This window comes from Sinohyriopsis cumingii, chromosome 15, assembly GCF_028554795.1.
Source record: "Sinohyriopsis cumingii isolate HCF-2022 chromosome 15, ASM2855479v2, whole genome shotgun sequence".
NCBI classification, from domain to species: Eukaryota; Metazoa; Mollusca; class Bivalvia; order Unionida; family Unionidae; genus Sinohyriopsis; species Sinohyriopsis cumingii.
This window is the reverse complement of record NC_142975.1, coordinates 41,394,185-41,414,810: the sequence shown is the minus strand read 5'-3', so window position 1 is coordinate 41,414,810 and position 20,626 is coordinate 41,394,185. Positions and strand designations below refer to the sequence as shown.

General features: G+C 33.4%; 1 long non-coding RNA gene across 1 annotated transcript; it reads right to left on the bottom strand.

Moving 5' to 3' along the window:
• Positions 1–4,696: 4,696 nt before the first annotated feature.
• Positions 4,697–6,483, bottom strand: LOC149781678 (uncharacterized). Its single transcript, XR_016414518.1, has 3 exons — positions 6,295–6,483; positions 5,694–5,719; positions 4,697–4,809 (listed from the first exon to the last, which is right to left on the bottom strand). It is a non-coding gene; the product is annotated as an uncharacterized LOC149781678 (long non-coding RNA).
• Between the last annotated feature and the right edge of the window lie 14,143 nt (positions 6,484–20,626).

Below are 20,626 nucleotides of genomic sequence, written 5' to 3'. Positions count from 1 at the left end.
ATGGCTAAATTCTAATCTGTGTTAATAATCAGGCTTTGATTATGCCCAGCCTCTTGGTTACATTCATGATAGTTCTCTCCATGTGGTATTTTGTTTAGGTAAAAATATAATCAATCAACCAACCAACTACCTATTCAATCAGTTACTCGGTCAGTAAATCAATCAATCGGCAAATAAATAAATCAATTAAACGATCAATAAAAAACCAATCAATCAATCTATCGGTGAATTGACCCATATACTCAAGTAGTCTTTCAATCAATCAATAAACAATTGATCGATCAAAACCATCAATCGCTCAATCTATCAAACAATCGCGATCAATCGTTTGACCAATCGATTAGCCAATCAATCAATCAACTGATTAATCAATCAACTTTGTATTTTGATCGATCAATCAACCATATAATGATGTGACCATCCGTGTGTATGTATATATATATATATATATATATATATATATATATATATATATATATAAGCGTAACTGAAACCGTATTTGGTGGCGCTCGAGTTACTAATTGTCATAATCGATACTAAATCGCCTGCAATCCTCGATTGTTAAAAAATCCAAATGAATTATTTAGATGCTATCAACAACAACCGGCGTTGCAACTTGCTTAGCGATTGATGCAGCGCGATGTCAGTGCTACGATTTTTATGGTGCACCTTAGCATAATTTCTAAGCAACGTCACCACGGTCGTTTCCGTAATATGTTGTATAAACTGGTTTTCTCTAATTGACGACGAGCATTGTTATAATATATTCACGCGCAAATTTCATTTCATTTTAATTTCAAAACTCACGACGAGATCTACCATGTGCACGTCCTGGAGCACAAAGGTTGAACGAATAAGCGCCAGCAGACCACTCTGATAGACGATACACAGTCTCCGTGAGAGTAATCACATATAATGCAAAATAACAGGAGGCCTCAGTCGACGAAAATCCCAAGACTACAACAACCTGCGATGTTTACTTTGTCGAGGATTAGACAAAATATTTGACGCCATAGTAGGTCATATTAACCTGAAAAGTGGTGGTGATCCTGACAATATCTGAAGAAAACATGAACGAATTTTCGTTTGGAATCCCCCAAATTTCCGTAAGGCCATGGGAATGACACAGTCCGCCAAGGTCTTCTTGTTTCTCTCTTTGCATATTTGTGTTTCCTCATATGCATGTACTTGTTCCGCTGGCATCTATCCTTTTAGTCATGTTTCTGCTGATCATATGCACGTTTTTGTTCTGATAGCATCCTCTTTATTTCATCTTGTTTATTTGACCATTCTTGAAGTTGTCCCTGTGTGAGTTAACCGTGCTCTTTGTTTTCCTTGTGGTTCAACACGTCTTTGTTCTTGTCGTTCTTTACATGTAGATGGATGTAACTTTGCCCGTGGAGGTTCAGAAATTATTCACGTGCGGGTGCAGACGATTATTTCTCATAAAATATAACTGTATATTGCAGTCGCTGTCTTAATCTTAGGTCTGTAAATGGACTCATGTGTGTTAAATTGTATCAGTGGAGGCTTCGTACTGGTTGAGGTTTCTATAATAATCCAGATTCAGTTTGGCGTTAGCGTGCAAGTTTGCGAGGTCGTTTTTTGAGTCTTTACTTATCCACATCTTACATACATGATTGTGGCATTTCGTTAATTTCGCCAACGTTTACATCGTCAGCTGTTTAAGCATTATATTATACAGTCGATCATTGGCTTGTTTAGACCCAATAATATTCCTGTATACCGACATGGTAAGTAAATCCTCTATTCGATTGTTTTTCAACACGTGGTCTTTCCATTTCGGGAGAGGGTAAATTAAGAGATCATTGATATGATTTTCAAAGATCTTTCGACGACCGTCTATACTAAAATTGTCTGGATCTGTTTTTACCATTGACTGGTATCGGGTGGTGGTAATCGAGGAAGATTTTCAAGTGCCGCTATTATGTTTTGGCCACATTCCTTGGTGACCTTACGAAATCTCTCCATTTGCGCTGGCAACTTTTCAATGGCTTAGGCTGTCAGAACTTTCCGTAGCTCTTCTATAGTTTCAAGGGTGGGCTTGAGCTTTGGTGCAAATGTTTGTTCGAAGCCCTCTGTGAAATATTCCCAGTGCAATTTGTCTGGACTGTACGGTATCTTTGATACATTTGCACCAGTCATAACATTATGAATCATTTTCTGGTCGTCGAGAGCAGCTTTGAGGCTATTCTCACCATACTCTGCTAATATATGACTGACATAATTTGAAATTATAGTTAGAAAAGTCGTTTAAATCGTCATGTCCAGACGGCTCGGTTCATGTGTGGTCCACTAGTCAAGTCGGTAGTGACGAAATTATACTGATTCTATGTGACCATTTCCAATATTTTCCAGAATTTTCCCAAGAGCGGTTTGCGGAACACTAAATCAAATGAATGTTTGCGTGATTATGCTCGTCAAAACCTCAACCAAGACCTAGAGAGTATCCAATAAATTCGATTGATCAAGCATGTCACACTCTTAATGTAGCGTATAAAAGTAAAGATCTGCAACAACGACATATTGCAGATATGAAGTTGATTAATGCATTAAATTCTATAAAACAAAAATCTTTCAGAAACTCATTTGCTAATTGGTTGGTAACATCTGTGATGAAAAGTAAATTATTATTGTAATTAATCAACCGATTATTGAAATAATGGAATCGATTTATTATAGCCCAAGAGGATATTGGAGGGTAGAGCAGCGATTAGTAAACTCGCTAATGCAGCAAACGTTATACATTCTGCTGATGAAAATGGTTAGCACGTCAGCAAATAAGGCAAATTTATTTACCAGCTCCTAAATAAATTCAGCATGCATATTTTGATGTCAGCACTCCTAATAAACTTCATCAAGCAGATATTTAATTTTTACCACATGATACTTTTAAAATTGGTAGACGTCAATTAATATACAAATACGCATTAACTGTCGTTGACGTTGCAAGTAGGTAAAAATAAGCAGAGCCACTATCACCTAAAACAGCTGCTAAGGTTGTATCTACTTTTGAACGATATATCAACGACGACCCTTGCGATGGCCACAACTATTACAAGTTGATCCTGGCAAGGAATTTCTTGGTACAGTATCATCTCTGATGAAAAACATAATGTCAAAATTAGACTTGGACATACCGCAATTCATCGTGATCAGGCCATTGTTGAACGATTTAATCGAACACTTGCTGAGCGGTTATTTGGATATCAATATGCGAAGGAAATTTTTCAGAAAGATACGAGATCTCGCGAATGGGTTCGAAGATTACCAAGTGTGATAAATGCATTAAATAATAAAATTACTCGAACAACTGCCATGAAACCCGTTAATGTAATAACAAATAAACATATACCAATACAACGAAATGAATTTTCCAAACAACCAGTATTATTTAATGTGACTGTCAGATATTCTTATGAACCGGGTGAAATTGAAGGTGGTAAAAAAGAGCGAATGATCCTATTTGGAATATATTACAACACATGCAATTTCTAGAGTGCTAAGATCAGCGGGTAAACTTGGAATTTACAGATTAGATTAAACTGCTCCTTAACTTGGATTCGTACGCGAGCAATTGCAAGTAGTTCCTGCAGAAACACAATTACCAACGCGTTCACGTTTGTAAAATAGCATTTCGACGTCGATTACATTCAAGACAGATCAGCATTACAATATCGCATGTATGGTCAAAATTACTATTAACTCTGTATACGGTAAATTGTGTTGGATTATTAAGAATTTTGCTGTACAACATTACTGTATTACAGCTGGCACAATGATTATTCTGTTGTTGTTTCAATGTCATTATAAATTGAGCATCAAGATCAATGTCGCACTGCTTATAACTAATTTTTTTTATACTATATCATTGTCAATAACATCGCCATCGTCAACTTTGTTGTTGTTGCCAGTAGTTTTTGTCAATTCTATGACATTTCTCCGCAGCTGTGATATTATTCTGACTCGAGACACTGCGAGATAAACTAAATTTGACCATTCGATACGATCATCGACGATCCAAACATTTGTGTCAGAGATGGCTAATCCTTGTGATGAATGAATTGTCATTGCGAATCCTAGCGTCCATGGAGGTTTTGTTCATGTCGTCATTTGTCAGATATACCGGAATTCGCCACAGTTGTGTCTTACGACTGAATAATACACGGCAAGTAAAAGAATAGCAAGCGAGACAAATTAGGTATGCACATTTTCAATGTCTTACATATAATAGTTATTAGACGGACATTTAACTTAACACGAAAATCAGGGTAAAGGTAGAGTTTGAAATCATTTCGATTAAATAACATCGATCCGGTTACTGTTTCTCCTGTACACGTATAAATTTAGGTAAAAGTTTCAGCCTTACTGGAAACACGTTTCAGCTATTTTTACGTTTTACACTGAGGAATAAATTTAGTAAATTAGTAGCTGGCGATTTAATCTGGAACTGTAATCGTATATATATATATATATATATATATATATATATATATATATATATATATATATCCCCATAACGTAAATAAACATTACTGATTTTGCTACTTTAAAAATTGTACAACACATTAACAATATAATTAGTCGGGATATGTTTGATGTGCATTGACAAAAAGTTTAAATCATAAGACAAACACCAAGTTCAATGTCAGAGTGTGGATATAATATATGAAATATTTTCACCACGAATGTGCACTGATTTATTTTATTATTGGAGGACAACCATTCCGTGTCAGGGTAAGATGCTCAATTTGTTCCGTGCATTCATTATTCTTTATCGTGTCGGCCCTGTAAAGAAGGAATATAAATGCATTTAATTCACACCAATCATTTATTATAACTGTGTCAAGAATTTATCTCTCTTTAATATGCTACATATTCAGTCGTGTTTGTATGCCAAAAAACTTGACCGGAAAAAATATTCAGGATAGATATGGCTGGAAATATTTTGAAGTCCGTTACCTCATTTATATATAAATACAGAACTTGTACATATTGACATCTCTTTCTATCATAAAACTGGCATGTGAGAAATGTTCCCATTGTGTAATACATTAATTTAATATTAATATACAAGGCTCTGCAATTTTGGTTTTCTCCGCTTCCGTACAGCACAAGTGATTTATAAAATTCGCTTGTTATGTAGGTTATTCAACTCTTAGAATGCAAAGTTTTGAAAATGTTCGTTCAATGTATTATAACAAGATTTATAAAGTTATTTATATGATATTTATGAATAGCACTATTCTCTTGAGGTTAAGGTCAAGCTAGGATATCCTTTGTTTATGGACCAGTGTTGAAAATATAATAAATAAAACGCACTTTTGATGTCATGGAGTGCGTTGTAAAATTAAAAAATCTGCAACTTCAACAGTGCACACAAAATGTATACTCAGACTTTGAACTACGTTATCATTTACATGATGTGTTTTTTATTAATAAACATAAGGATGTCATAGCAAAAACATTTCAATGTCTATGTAAGTTAGTTTCATGCCAACATTGTGATATCTATATGAGTTAGTATCATGCCAACAGCGCGATGTTTGATCTTTTTAGATGCCTTTCAGAATGGAATGTCATGTAATTGTGTATCGCGGAAACTTGTTTTATCTCCAGTTTGTATACCACAGCTCAAACATCTAAATTTGTAAGCTGAAAAGTTTTCCTACCTTTGTCTACTTTCCATAAGGATGACCTGAAACAAAATTGTTAGATAAAATTAAAAAAATAAACACAAAACGATAATGTTATGATGCCAACGAAAGAATCCCGAAACTCCAAGTGTGTGGCACATATGGCGTCAATAAAACCGTTAATGTCAAGATAATTTGTATTACTGATTTTACCATGACTAACAAAACCGATGAAAGACACAATTAGGAATATATGTTGTACCTACATTTAGTTCCACGAATACATACGCTCACATTAAATTATGAAAAAACTGACCATAGATCAGCTCATCACTTAGTTATTTTTGTCTCTAATCAAATGTGTATTTCAGTTCTCAATGTATTAAGGCAGTCACGTGTTATGAAGGCGGATGTAATAAAAATAAAATCAAAGGAACAACGCTCTATTGTTTGGTTTTAATTATCAAGAATATTAATGCTTTCTTTGCCATGTAGCTAGGTGCCTATTTTTGTGTCACGTGTATGACACGGATTAGCATAATATGATGATCTATTAAAGATTTTGTTGCAAGGCGTTGTACGTGTGGCCAGGAATAAGCATTATAATAGTTTAATGTTGGCATGAAAAGAGTCTTACCGCCTCGACTGACGAATAAGAAAAAAAACGCAATCAAAATCAATAGAATGATGATTGACTGGATATCAAATGGTCTTGTAGGAGCTTGGGTAGTGGTAGTCGGAGGTTCTATCGGAACACCGGCATCTACTTCGTGGCAGATAAAATCCGTAGCCAACAGAAGAAGAGCTACACCGCTAATAACGTTAAACTTCATCTGGAAAACAGTGTTTTATTAAATATAATAGAACCTGAAGAAAGAAATTCTTAAAATATACGTGTTTATATCTCTTTAATGACCACATGTTGTTTATGTGATACTTCGGTCTGGAGGACTTAATTTGAATTATAGTCATCAAATGTAAAACATACAACTCCCATAGAATATTCGTTGAATATATTATTTTAACATCATAATGATGTAGAATACCAAGACTTTATATATTTTTTGCAGATCGTTTATTTGATATAGGACTAATTGATTTGAAGAGGAAATTTAGGTGGGAATGACCCATAACTTCCCAATATCTTTACATTTTTAAAAGATAATTGTTGTGTCCAGTATACTACAGTGACCTAATTTAGACCACATTAAGTAAATGCTTGAAATGAAAAGCTATGACTAAGACACAAATCCATTAAAAAACTGAAACTAACTTTTTTTTTAAAGAAAAGGACCTAGTTTGCGTATTTGAATACCCCTATCTCCGTCATTATTAAACGCAGCACACATACGCCGAAACATATAACGACACCAATATAATCTTTCATGGTGTTATATATATATATATATATATATATATATATATATATATATATATATATATATATATATATATATATATATATATATATTTCTTTAAATTTTATTCACGGCTGTAAATTGTATTGATTATGTTTATTTGAAATTTGATACTAGCATAGGTTTTAAGGACGAAAAATTGCATAGAATCGAAAAAAAACTCTTACGTACGTGTTGCATGTTACTAATGATACAATTATTAGTAAATACGTTGAGTTTCCCCATCTAACAGGTATGTTGGGTAGGTTCTTTGACAATTATAGTTATTTCCTAATGGGAAGGTTAGATCATTGTGGAGATTTGCAATTTGTCAAGTACGAATAGTTGCAATATGCGTGTTTTAAAAATTCGCCTGTAAGTAAGTAAATCTTACTGGGCAGTTTTCTTATTCTTATTTCTTGTGTCATTGTTGCAGTATCCAATGTGCACACGTTTTATGTTGTATTTAGATAGTATTTGTTCTGTCCAGTCCAAACTGTTCTATCCTGGCTAAACTGTTCCATATAATTTTAGTTTAGCTGTTCTATCTCGTTTAACTGTTATATCCAGTCCAAACTGTTATATCCAATCCAAACTGTTATATCCAGTCTAAGCTGTTCTATATAATTTAACTGTTATATCTAGTTTAACTGTTCTATCTCGTTTAACTGTTCTATCCAGTCCAAACTGTTATATCCAGTCTAGGGGCCCCGAGTGGCCGAGTGGTCTAAAGCGTTCTCCGTTACGGATCACTGCCATCTCACCTCTGTCTGCGTGGGTTCGAGTCTCGGATTCAACCAATGTGGGTATGTGAGAAAGCTTGCCAGTAGCTTCTCGTGTGTTGGTGGTTCTTTCCGGAGTTTCCCTGGTTCTTCCTCCACCATTAATACTGGCCGCCATGTATAGCCTATCGTGTGCTGAAAAATGGCGTTAAACCCTACAACAACAACAACAAGAATATCCAGTCTAAACTGTTCTATATAATTTCACTATTCTATCTATTGTAATTGTTCTATCTCGTTTAAACTGTTCTATCTAGTTTAACTATTCTATCTCGTTTAACTGTTCTATCTTGTCTAAACTGTTCTAACTCGTCTAACTGTTATATCCAATCTAAACTGTTCTATCCAGTCTATACACTTCTATATAGTTTAAACTGTTCAATCTAGTCTAAACGTTTGTATCTAGCCTAATATGTTATATCTAGTATAATCTGTTCTATCTTATCTAAACTGTTCAATCTAGTCTAACATGTCATATCTAGTCTAAACTGATCTATCTAGTCTAAACTTTTCTATCTTATCTTCTAAATTTGTCTATCCAGTCTAAACTGTTCTATCTAGTCTCAACTGTTATATTTAGTCCAAACTGTTCTATCCAGTCTAAACTCTCATATCCAGTCTAAACCGTTCTATCGAGTCAAATTATTATATTTAGTCTAAAGTGTTATATCTAGTCTAAACGGTTCTATCCAGTCTAATGTGTTATATCTAGTCTAAGCTGTCCAATCCAGTCTAAATTGTTCTATATAGTATATACACTTCGATCTAATCTAATCTCTTCTACCTAGTCTCCACTGGTATAAGTAGTACAAACTGTTATATCAAGTCTAAACTGTTCTATCCAGTCTACACTGTTCGATCGAGTCGAACTGTTCTATCCAACAATAAGGATTCTATCTAGTCTAAACTGTTCTATATAGAATAAAATGTCCTTTCTTGTTTACCTGTTCTAACTAGTCCACATTGGTCTATATAGTCTAAACTGTTCTATATGTTCTTAAGTGTTATGTCATGTCTAAACTGGTCTGTATAGTCCAAACCGTTCAAAATAATATAAACTGTTCTATCCAGTTTAAACTGTACTATCTAGCTTAAACTGTTATATCGAGTCTAAACTGTACTATCTAGCCTACACTGTTCAATCCAGTCTATTTTTTTCTGTCTAGTATAAACTGTTCTATCCGGTCTAAAGTGTTATATCTAGTCTAAACTGATCTATCTAGTCTTAACTATTGTATCCAGTCTAAATTCTATTATCCAGTCTAAGCTGTTCATTCCAGTCTAATTTGTTCTGTCTAGTTTAAAGTGTTCTATCCAGTATATACTATTATATCCAGTCTAAACTGTTCCATTCAGTCTAAACTGTTCTATCTAGTTTAAAATGTTGTATCTATTATAAACTATTCTATCTAGTTTAAACTGTTTATTCTATTCTAAGCTGTTATATCCAGTTTAAACTGTCCAAAGTGTTCTATATAGTCCAACGTGTCCTATTTACTCTAAACTCATTTATTCAGTCTAAAACGTTATATCTAGTTCAACTTTTTCTATCTACTCCAAACTATTATGTTTATTCCAAACTGTTCTAAACATTCTAATCTGCTCTGTCTAGTCTAAAGTGTTCTATCCATCATGAAATATTATATTGCGTCGAATATGTTCTATCCAGTCTAGACTGTTCATTATAGTCCAAAACTGTGCTATATTGGTTAAACTGTTTTAATTGTCTAAAGTATTCTATCCAGTCTGAACTGTTGTATCTAGTCTAAGCTGCTCTATCTAGTCCAAACTGTTCTATCTTGTGTTAACTGCCGTATGCAGTTTAAACTGTTCGAACTAGACTAAACTGTTCGATCCAATCTAAACTGTTATATTCATTCTAAATGCTAATAATATACAACTTGTAATATAGTAGGCTATGCTAATCATTTACAACAGGTAGTGTACTAACAATGCTAATAATTTACAGTGGGTAGAAAAGTAGGCGATGCTAATATTGTACGATGGGTATTAAAGTAGGTTATGCTACTAATTTACAACAGGTATCATACATTGTATAGTATAGTAGGCTATGCTAATAATATACAATGGATAGTATAGTAGGCTATGCTAATAAAGTACAATGGGTAGTATATTAGGTTATGCTAATAATAATTTACACTGGGTAGTATAGTAGGCTATGCTAATAATTTAAAACGGTTAGTATTGTATGCTATGCTAATAATTTCAAACGGGTAGTACAGTAGGCAATGCTAGTAATTTACGATGGGTAGTATAGTAGGATAAGCAAATAATTTACAACGGGTAGTATAGTAGGATAAGCAAATAATTTACAACAGGTAGTATAGTAGGCTAATGAAAATAATTTTAAACGAGTAGTATAGTAGGCTATGCTAATAATTTCCATTGGTTAGTATTGTAGACTATGCTAATAATTTACAACGGGTAGTATAGTAGGCTATCCAAATAATGGACAACGGTTAGTATAGTAGGCTATGCTAATAATTTACAACGGGTAGTATAGTAGGATATGCTAATAATTTACAACGGGTAGTATAGTAGGCTATGCTAATCATTTACAACGGGTAGTGTACTATGCTATGCTAATAATTTACAACGAGTAGTATATTAGGTTATGCTAATAATAATCTACACTGGGTAGTATAGTAAGCTATGCTAATAATTTAAAACGGTTAGTATTGTATGCTATGCTAATAATTTCAAACGGGTAGCACAGTAGGCAATGCTAATAATTTACGATGGGTAGTATAGTAGGATAAGCAAATAATTTACAACGGGTAGTATAGTAGGATAAGCAAATAATTTACAACAGGTAGTATAGTAGGCTATGCTAATAATTTACAACGGGTTGTATACAAGGCAATGCCAAAAAACATACATTGGGTAGATTAGTAGGCTATGAAAATAATTTTAAACGAGTAGTATAGTAGGCTATGCTAATAATTTCCATTGGTTAGTATTGTAGACTATGCTAATAATTTACAACGGGTAGTATAATAGGCTATCCAAATAATGGACAACGGGTAGTATAGTTGGCTATGCTAATAATTTACAACGGGCAGTATAGCAGGATATGCTAATAATTTACAACGGGTAGTATAGAAGGCTATGCTAATCATTTACAACGGGTAGTGTACTAACAATGCTAATAATTTACAGTGGGTAGAATAGTAGGCGATGCTAATATTATACGATAGGTATTAAAGTAGGTTATGCTACTAATTTTCAACAGGTATTTTATATTGTATAGTATAGTAGGCTATGCTAATAATATACAATGGATAGTATAGTAGGCTATGCTAATAATATACAATGGATAGTATGGTAGGCTATGCTAATAAAGTACAATGGGTAGTATAATATGCCATGCTAATAATTTACAGTGGTAGTATATTAGGCTATGCTAATAATTTCAAACGGGTAGTACAGTAGGCAATGCTAATAATTTACAATGGGTAGTATAGTAGGCTATGCTAATAATTTACAATGGGTAGTATAGTAGACTATGCTAATAATTTACAACGGGTGGTATAGAAGGCAATGCAAAAAATACATTGGGTAGTTTAGTATGCTAGGCTTATAATTTACAATGGGTAGTAAAGTAGGCTATGCTAATAATTTACAACAGGTAGTAAAGTATGCCATGCTAATAATTTACAGTGGATAGTATAGTAGAATATGCTAATAATTTACATAGGGTATATAGTAGAATATGCTAATATGTTACAGTGGGTAATATAGTAGGCTATGCTAATAATTTACATAGGGTATATAGTAGGCTATGCTAATAATTTACAATGGGTAGTATAGTAGGCTATGCTAATAATTTACAATGGGTAGTATAGAATGCAATGCTACAAAAATACATGAAGTTACTATATATGTTACATTTTACACACCAAACACGGAAGCGTGACTTGATTTATTACGTAAGTCATTTTAATACCTCAAACTGTTAATTTTCTGGACATGTATAGTAATGTAAGCTATGAGTAATAGTCTTTCTATAAGCTTCGAATATTTAATATCTATGCACCATGTCCGTCATTAAATACTTCTGGAAGGGTTCATTGCAGGATAGCATTGGTCCAGGACTTTATGAACCATGACTATCAAATCTTTGTGTTTACATTCAATGAGATTTCTCTGGTGTCGACATTAAACCGGACTAGATATATTGTACCGTTCTTCAAGTGAAAACTGGAATGTTTTTTTTTTTTTTTTTTTTTTTTCATTTTTAAGTTCTTTTTACAATGATGGTACTTATGATGATTGTTATTACTATTCCCATTATTGTTGTTATTATATACTGCTATGCATTTTGTGATAGAAATCGTCTGCTTCAGAGATAAAATGTGTTATTTATTATTGATTTTGATGCGCTGAATTCCAATATGACAATTAAAACAACTAATTGGCTATTGTTTCCAAGATATTTAAGGTTTTACATTTTGCGTCTAAGTATATTGTTTACATAGTACAGTTTTAATTATAAATTTTAAACCTAGGTCTTTTCATCTGTTTATGGTTGCTTTATATGATAATATGTCACCTATACGGTCAAGGTAACACCTTTTAAAAAAAGAGCAAAAGGGTTATATAAATACAATTTGCTATTAAACAAAAGGCGTTTCTTATCTTGTCTCTTGTATTCATTAAATGGAGCATCTCTTGTCACTGTCCATAAATATTCTGCAAGCATTGGTGGGCTCCATATGACCTGATAGAGTTTAACATTGTTGCAATGTCCTGGTAAAATCGCTCGCCATGCTTGTATCTAACTGCTCCGCAGTTTGGTAGAAAAATTATAGATGAGAGTGCAATAAAAGTATATTTAGTGACATGTTGCAACCAAGGCTTTTGTATGCCTTGAGGAGGTTTTCCACTGCTTCCCTGTAGTTGCATGTCTTGTTGGTTCCGAGAAAACGTGTTGCCACTAATTGGAAAGCTTCTCATGTCATCTCGAAGAAGTTCACGAATCAGAGGACCAAACAAAACACTTTCCTTTATCATGGCTTTACTAAACCTTGAAAATTATCCAAGGAGGTACTTGAAAACAACTTGTGTTTTGCTCATAGTATTGACGAGGTTCTTCATCAAACCGAGCTTGATGTGCAAGGGTGGTAATATCATCGTCCTTGATTCACCAGAGCAGCGGTGATAATTAGTAGAACAATTACTAATCGGCAAGCATTTACAGGACGTAATTGCTGTCAAAGTTACATAGAGGGTATAGTTACTGTCGATGTATATGATTGGTATTAAGCATTTTCTCTATGTTCTTATATACATAAGATGCTAGTATCACTTTAGAAAAAATACTCAAGCGAAACGTGGCGAATTTTAATGACCCAATGGTAAGCAGATACCTTATGAGTAGGTTTCTGCTGAAGTTGAAATGGGTTTAGAGAGTATGGTTGGCTATCAATTGGTTTAGAGTCACAAAAATGTAACTAAATTTAGAAAATAAATACATAGTCGGAGTTTCCTCCGATCCTAGCCACTCCATTTTTGAATTTGGACATTTATGTTGGGGTTTAGGGTCAGAGTCCATTCCCTATCGAAAAACTGCAATTCGTCGACACTATTTGGTGTTCGCATGGGGTAGCCGCTTACTTGCCGGCCCAGCAAACTTGAACAACCTTTTATCAAAATATACCTGCATGAAATCGATAGGACTATGATGTATTTTCTCAGAAATTGAGATCACAGCGTTCGTTATGCCTATAATCCGCTTACAGACGAGACGAAAGTACATCGTTGCTGAACTTTGACCTGGATCTGGCCATTTGAATTCCTAGTCATGTGACTACACAACTCTCGCAACCTACATGTCAATGACTTCAGAGGTCATACATTCACGCGATGTCAACAATACACAAAGCTATTTCTTCTAAAAACAGCAACCAAAAATCTGCACATGTTGCAGCAACTTGAAGAAAACAAGATTCACTTCCCAGAAAGCACATGTAAATGTAGAACTCACGTAACAACAAAGACATCGCTGACACGTGCTCGGTAATTCTTGAAATTGGTTTTCGCCACCCTGTTGCGATACCGACATGTTTTTGGTCGTTCTCAGAATAAATATGTTGAGAATTAAGTGTACATTATATTTGTTTACAAACATTAAGTGACTTCTACATAATATATCCAAATTCTATGTACAACAACTTTGGAAATTTGTTTATTGTTGATATTGCGTCACCATATGACCTCTGATGTCATTAACATGCAGTTTTGCCGGAATGGTGTAGTCAAATGACTAGGAAGTGGCCAGATCGGAAAGCCTCGTATCCTTTTAATGAAAAAGGTATTCATCTCTTGGCATATCATTGATACAGCGCACATACTATATATATATATTAATACCCTTGTATAATCTATTCGTCTGTATCAGATCTAAAAACATTGCTTTCAAAGTCACAGAATTCACGTATAGTTACCACATGTACCGCTGTTGTTGTTATAGGGTTTAACGCCATTTTTCAGCACAAGATAGGCTATACATGGCGGCCAGTATTAATGGTGGAGGAAGAACCGGGAAAACCCCGGAAAGAACCACCGACCCACGAGAAGCTACCGGCAAGCTTTCTCACATATCCACATTTGCCGAGCCCGAGACTCGAACCCACGCAGATAGAGGTGAGATGGCAGTGATCCGTGACGGACAGCGCTTTAGACCACTCGGCCACTCGGGGCCCAACCAAATGTACCGCAAGTCTCTAGTTAGCTAATGTTGGCTCCATATATGCTATCATTTTCTAATCGAGTTTCTTGTATCGTTATACAAGTTATGTTTCAACACTAATGTACTAAGAATCTGTATTATTAAGATCGCCAAATACAATTTCTCTTCTTACAAATGAAATATCCTTTTGAAGCTTAAAATGTTTTCATGAATATATATTTTTACAGTAGTTCATGTCTTCGTTAAACAGAAGTCATTTTTAAATGTACTTTTTTCATTATTTTCTTAAAGATGTTTTACATTCAAGGCATGAGTATAGCTATGGCTTGAATATAGCTGCTCTGTGAATCTTTTTAGTTATCTTCTATACTAAAGACAAAATTCAGATTACGATGGTGAATTACATATTTTTATTTGTTGTTAACACGCATATTAATTTTAATAACCGAAGGGTTTGTACCCTTTGTATCTTTGATTAAGGCATTTACAAGTGGAGATAAATCTCTCTCACTAGGAATTCGTTTTCATGGTGCTAAATTATGATCTTCAAAATAGTCGTCCGAAGTTGTTGGTACTGCAAAATATACTTATAAATTCCACCAATATTATTAACATCATTCCAAGATTTCCTATTCGTCGGCCATTTGAGATAAACAAAATAATTTAATTTCAATGCTTTCGTATCATGTTATATTTATTCAAAAAGTAGTTCAATTTAATTACAAGTTCGTATATTCGTAATTATAACTTATCTTTTCTCTACACTCTATCTTCCATTTCCCAAAATATTTTATTTTGTCTGTTAATGTTTCATCCTATAGAGCTTTAGTAAGTGACTTACCGATAAACCGATAAGTATCACGAAATGAACTTGCTATTCTAGCAAAACGTCTTAATTGTTTTTTAAAAACCATAAATTATAAAATCTTTACTAAAGAAATATGTTTCATCGTTTTTTTTTTTTTTTGTTTTTTTTCTCGTTTTTTTTTTTGTCAGCATTGATACATCTTGATTCGGTTAGTTACTTTACTATGGTTTTGATAATCAGATGAGAATCGTACTCAGATAAATTGAAAATAAATAGAGAAATATATTTTGGATATTTATTTTAAACTATTTTACATATTCATGATTATATTTTTCGGTTACCTCCTTTACTATGGTTTTGATAATCAGATGAGAATCGTACTCAGATAAATTGAGAATAAATAGCGAAATATATTTTGGATATTTATTTATAAACTATTTATATATACATGACTATATTTTTCAAGTAGTCATTATCAGTTACTTTGTAGTATTATGCTTAATCTCAGATATGGCATATATTGGTGGAATTGTGATGTGTTCTATTTTTATCAGTGAATTTCTTTCTTACACGGTCATATACATTTTATCAGAAATTCATGTAATATATTATAAATATGTATATAATGATTTATACAGTGTAAGACTGTGCAAACTGTGGCTACATAATCCATGTGAGTTGATTGAAGGGTAGGGGTGGAATCTTGCTGGAGTATGTTTTTATTTTTATTGTCCGTGACCTAATGTGGTCCTGGAGTTCTCATCTATACCATTTATTGGCTCAATATTACTTTCAAAATCCCCAAAAGAACAAGTGGAACTGGTTATTTTGGTACCCTATACATTTTACAATATAAACTTCATCTGGTATTATGTCCGTGTTATAAGAATATTAACTGCATAATCTTTGTTTTGTCTTTACTAAATTTGATTTTTTTTAAAAATGTATCCCACGATCATGATAACTATCTTGGTCTGCTTTGTTTTTACCAAACATTATTAGCATATCTAAGGGACTATTTTTTCTTCTGTTATTCTAGCTAGTCTGTTAAACTTGTTTTCTATCAATAGCCATTAAGAGCCATACTAAATTCATTTAGAAGTGCACACACACACACACACACACACACGTACATACATACATACATTGCCCGTTTATCTTTAATTTTTATAATTATTAGTTTCCATAAGTATGGTTCGACGTCTTCAAAACAGGAAATTTCTCCATCTTTTCAAGTCCAGGTTTAAACATATATTCATTGAATGTCCATTGAACAAATCTGGTAACTTGCAATAGTTTTCTCTGATCTTGACCATTCTCATACATCTTATAGTTAGAGGACGACTGAAGCGAGTTGTAGTTTTCTGTTTTCAAATTTGTGTACATTTGCATCATGAATATATTTCCTTTATACGTTCTAACTTTGTCTTCTATTGTTTTTAATAAAATCTGTCTCCTAAAATTACTTCAATGATTATAGAAATCTCTTCCGTAAAATAAGGAAGGCATCCTTTTGTAAAAAGGAAACATATATTTGTAATATATCCCCATTGTAAAGTTATTTTGCAGTAAACATTTAACCACTGTCTAGTCCTAATAAGTCAATAAACTCATTGCACTACAGACTCATTTTTTTCTGAATGAGTAAAAAAGTATTAAGGATTTTTTTCTCCATTAATTTCATGACGATTACGGTGTAAAATTTATTTCCTCCGTCGAACTGTTCTGGTTTTCTTTCATTAAATGTTTCTATAAAAGCACTGTATATCTCCTCTCCCGTGTTTATTAACTTTTTTAGCATATGTGTATTTGAGATGACATTAGTCACTGCGAAAATATATTTGTTTTAATGCCCATAAGCTCTCTTTGACGTTAAACACAAATGGAATTATTACAGATTTATACCTAATTTTGCATACATAAAATTTAGAGATATCTCACAAACTATTTATGTAAAATTTTATATAAATTAAGTTTTATATATAAACTATGTTTTAAATTGCTCAGATTAGGAAATTATCTTAAGGATCGCTATAATCACATTACTGCATAAAAACTAAATTCAAAGCATAACAAGAACCGTTCCTACCTCTTTTTGGCTCCTTCCAGCTTGCAGACTGAACAGGAAGATTTTGTAAGAGTTTTACCAAGGTCGTTATATACCAATGAATGATTGACAATGAAGTTACTGTATATCTTATATTTTACACACCCAACACGGAAGTGTAACTTGAATTTTTTTACGTAAATCATTTAATAACTAAAACAGTTAATTTCCTGGACATGTATAGTAATGTAAGCTATGAGTAATAGTCTTTCTATAAGCTTCGAATATTTAATATTTATGCACCATGTCCGTCATTAATTACTTCTGGAAGGGTTCATTGTAGATAAGAATAGCATTGCTCTTGGACTTTATGAACCATGCTTATCAAATCTTTGTATTTACATTCAATGAGATTTGTCTAGTGTCGACATTAAACCGGACTGTATACATTGCACCGTTCTTCAAGTGAAAAATGGAAGGTTTTTTTAATCATTTTTAAGTTCTTTTTACGATGATGTTACTTATGATGATTGCTATTACTATTCCCATTATTGCTGTTATTATATACTGGTCTGCAATGTTTTAGAAACAGTCTGCTTCAGAGATAATATGTCTTATCTATTATGGATTTTGATGTGCTGAATTCCAATATCACAATTAAAACAATTGATTGGTTACTGTGTCCAAGATATTTAAGTTTTTACATTTTGCGTCTAAGTATATTGTGTAAATAGTAGAGTTTTAATCATAAATTGTAAACCTAGGTCTTCTCACGTGTTTATTCTTGCTTTATATGATAGTATGTCACCTGTACTGTCTATGAAACACTTTTTTAAAAAAAAACAGCAAAAGGGTTATATAAATAAAATTTGTAATGAAACAAAAGGCATTTATTGGATGTTCCCTTGTATTTATTAAATGGAGCATCTCTTGTCACTGTCCAGCAACAGTCTGCAAGCATTGATGGGCTCCATTTGCCCTGATAGAGTTTATCTATTGTGGCAATGTCCTGGTGATATCGCTCGCCGTGCTTGTCTCTAAGTGCTCCGCAGTATGGTGGAAAATATTCTAGATGAGGTGTCAAAAAATGTATATTTAGTGACATGTTGCAACCAAGGCTTTTATATGCCTTGAGGAGGTTTTCCACCTCCTCCCTGTACTTACCTGTCTTGTTGTTTCTGAGGAAACTTTTTGCCACTAACTGGAAGACTTTTCATGCCATCTTTTCATTGCCACGCAGTGCACGGTCAAATGCATCATGTCGAAAATGTTCACGAATCAGAGGACCAACAAAAACACTTTTCTTTATCATGGCTTCACTAAACCTTGACAATTATCCACGGATGTACCTGAAAGCAACTTGTGTTTTGCTCATAGCCTTGACAACGTTCTTTATCAAACGTAGCTTGATGTGCAAGGGTGGAATCAAAATCGTCCTTGATTCAACAGAGCAGCGGTGATAATTAGTTGAACAATTACTAATCGGCAAGCATTTGCAGGACGTAATTGCCGTTTAAAGTTACTTGCCATAAACAGTAATGAAGAAGGAATAGTACACCATTATGCAGATACTGACATGCAGCAAAACTAACGAGTTTCACGAAAACAGGCCAAGTCACTTGATTACTTAGAGGGTATTGTTACTCTCGATTTATGTACATGGCATGAAACATTTTCTCTATGTTCTTATATACATAAGATGCTAGTATCACTTTAGGAAAAGATAGTCAAGCTAAACGTGACGAAATTTAATGACCCAATGGTAAGCAGATACCTTATGAGTCGGTTTCTGCTGAAGTTGAAAATGAGTTTATATTGTAGTTATGGCTATCAATTGGTTTAGATTCACACAAATTTAACTAAATTTAGAAAATAAATAGATAGTCCGAGTTTCCTCTGATCCTAGACACTCAATTTTTGAATTTGGACATTTATGTTGGGATGTAGGGTCAGAGTCCATTCCTTATCGAAAAGTTGGAATTCGTCGACACCATTTGGTGTCGGCATGACGGGGTAGCCGCTTACTATCCGGCCCAGCAAACTTGACCAACCTTTCATCAAAATATACTTGCATGAAATCGATAGGAATATCTTTATTTTCTCAAAAATTGAGATCATGACATTCGTTAAATGTCTCTAATCAGCTTACAGACGAGACGAAAGTACATCGTTGCTGAAATTTGATCTGGCCATTTGCATTCCTAGTCATGTGACTACACAACTCTCGCAACCTACATGTCAATGACTTCAGACGTCATACAGTCACGTGATATCAACAATACACCCAAATATTTCTTCTGAGAACATCACCCTAAAATCTGTAAATGTTGCAGCAATATGAAGAAAACCAGATTCACTACGCGGAAAGCACGTGCAAATGTAGTAGTTACGTGACAACAACAAACACATCGCTGACACGTGCTCGTGTGTTCTTGAAATTGGTTTTTTCCACCCTGTGGCGATACCGACATGATTTTGGTCGCTGTTCTCAGAATAAATATGTTGAGAATTAAGTGTACATTATATTTGTTTACAAACATTTAGTTACGTCTACATAATATATCCAAATTCTATGTACAACTTTGGAAATTTGTTTATTGTTGATATCACGTCAGTATATGACCTCTGTTGTGTAGTCAAATGATTAGGAATCCAAGTGGCCAGATCGGAAAGCCTCGTTTCCTTTTGATGAAAAATGTATACATCTCGTGGTATAAAATTGATACAGAGCACATGCTATATATATATATATATATATATATATATATATATATATATATATATATATATATATATATATATATATATATATATGTGTGTGTGTGTGTGTGTGTGTGTGTGTGTGTGTGTAGGAAGAGAGATAGAGTTTCTTTTTCAAAAACAAATTTCTTAATACCCTTGCATACTTTATTCGTCTGTATCTGATCTAAAAACATATAGCTTTAAAAGTCACAGAATTCTCGTATTGCTACCACATTTATCGCAACTCTCTAGTTAGCTAATGTTGGCTCCATATATGCTATCATTTTCTAATCGAGTTTCTTGTATCGTTATACAAGTTATGTTTCAACACTAATGTACTAAGGATCTGTATTATTAAGATCGCCTAATACTATTTCTCTTCTTGCAAATGAAATATCCTTTTGAAGCTTAAAATGTATGTTTTCATGAATATATATTTTTTACAGTAGTTCACTTCTTCGTTAAACTTAACTCATTTTTA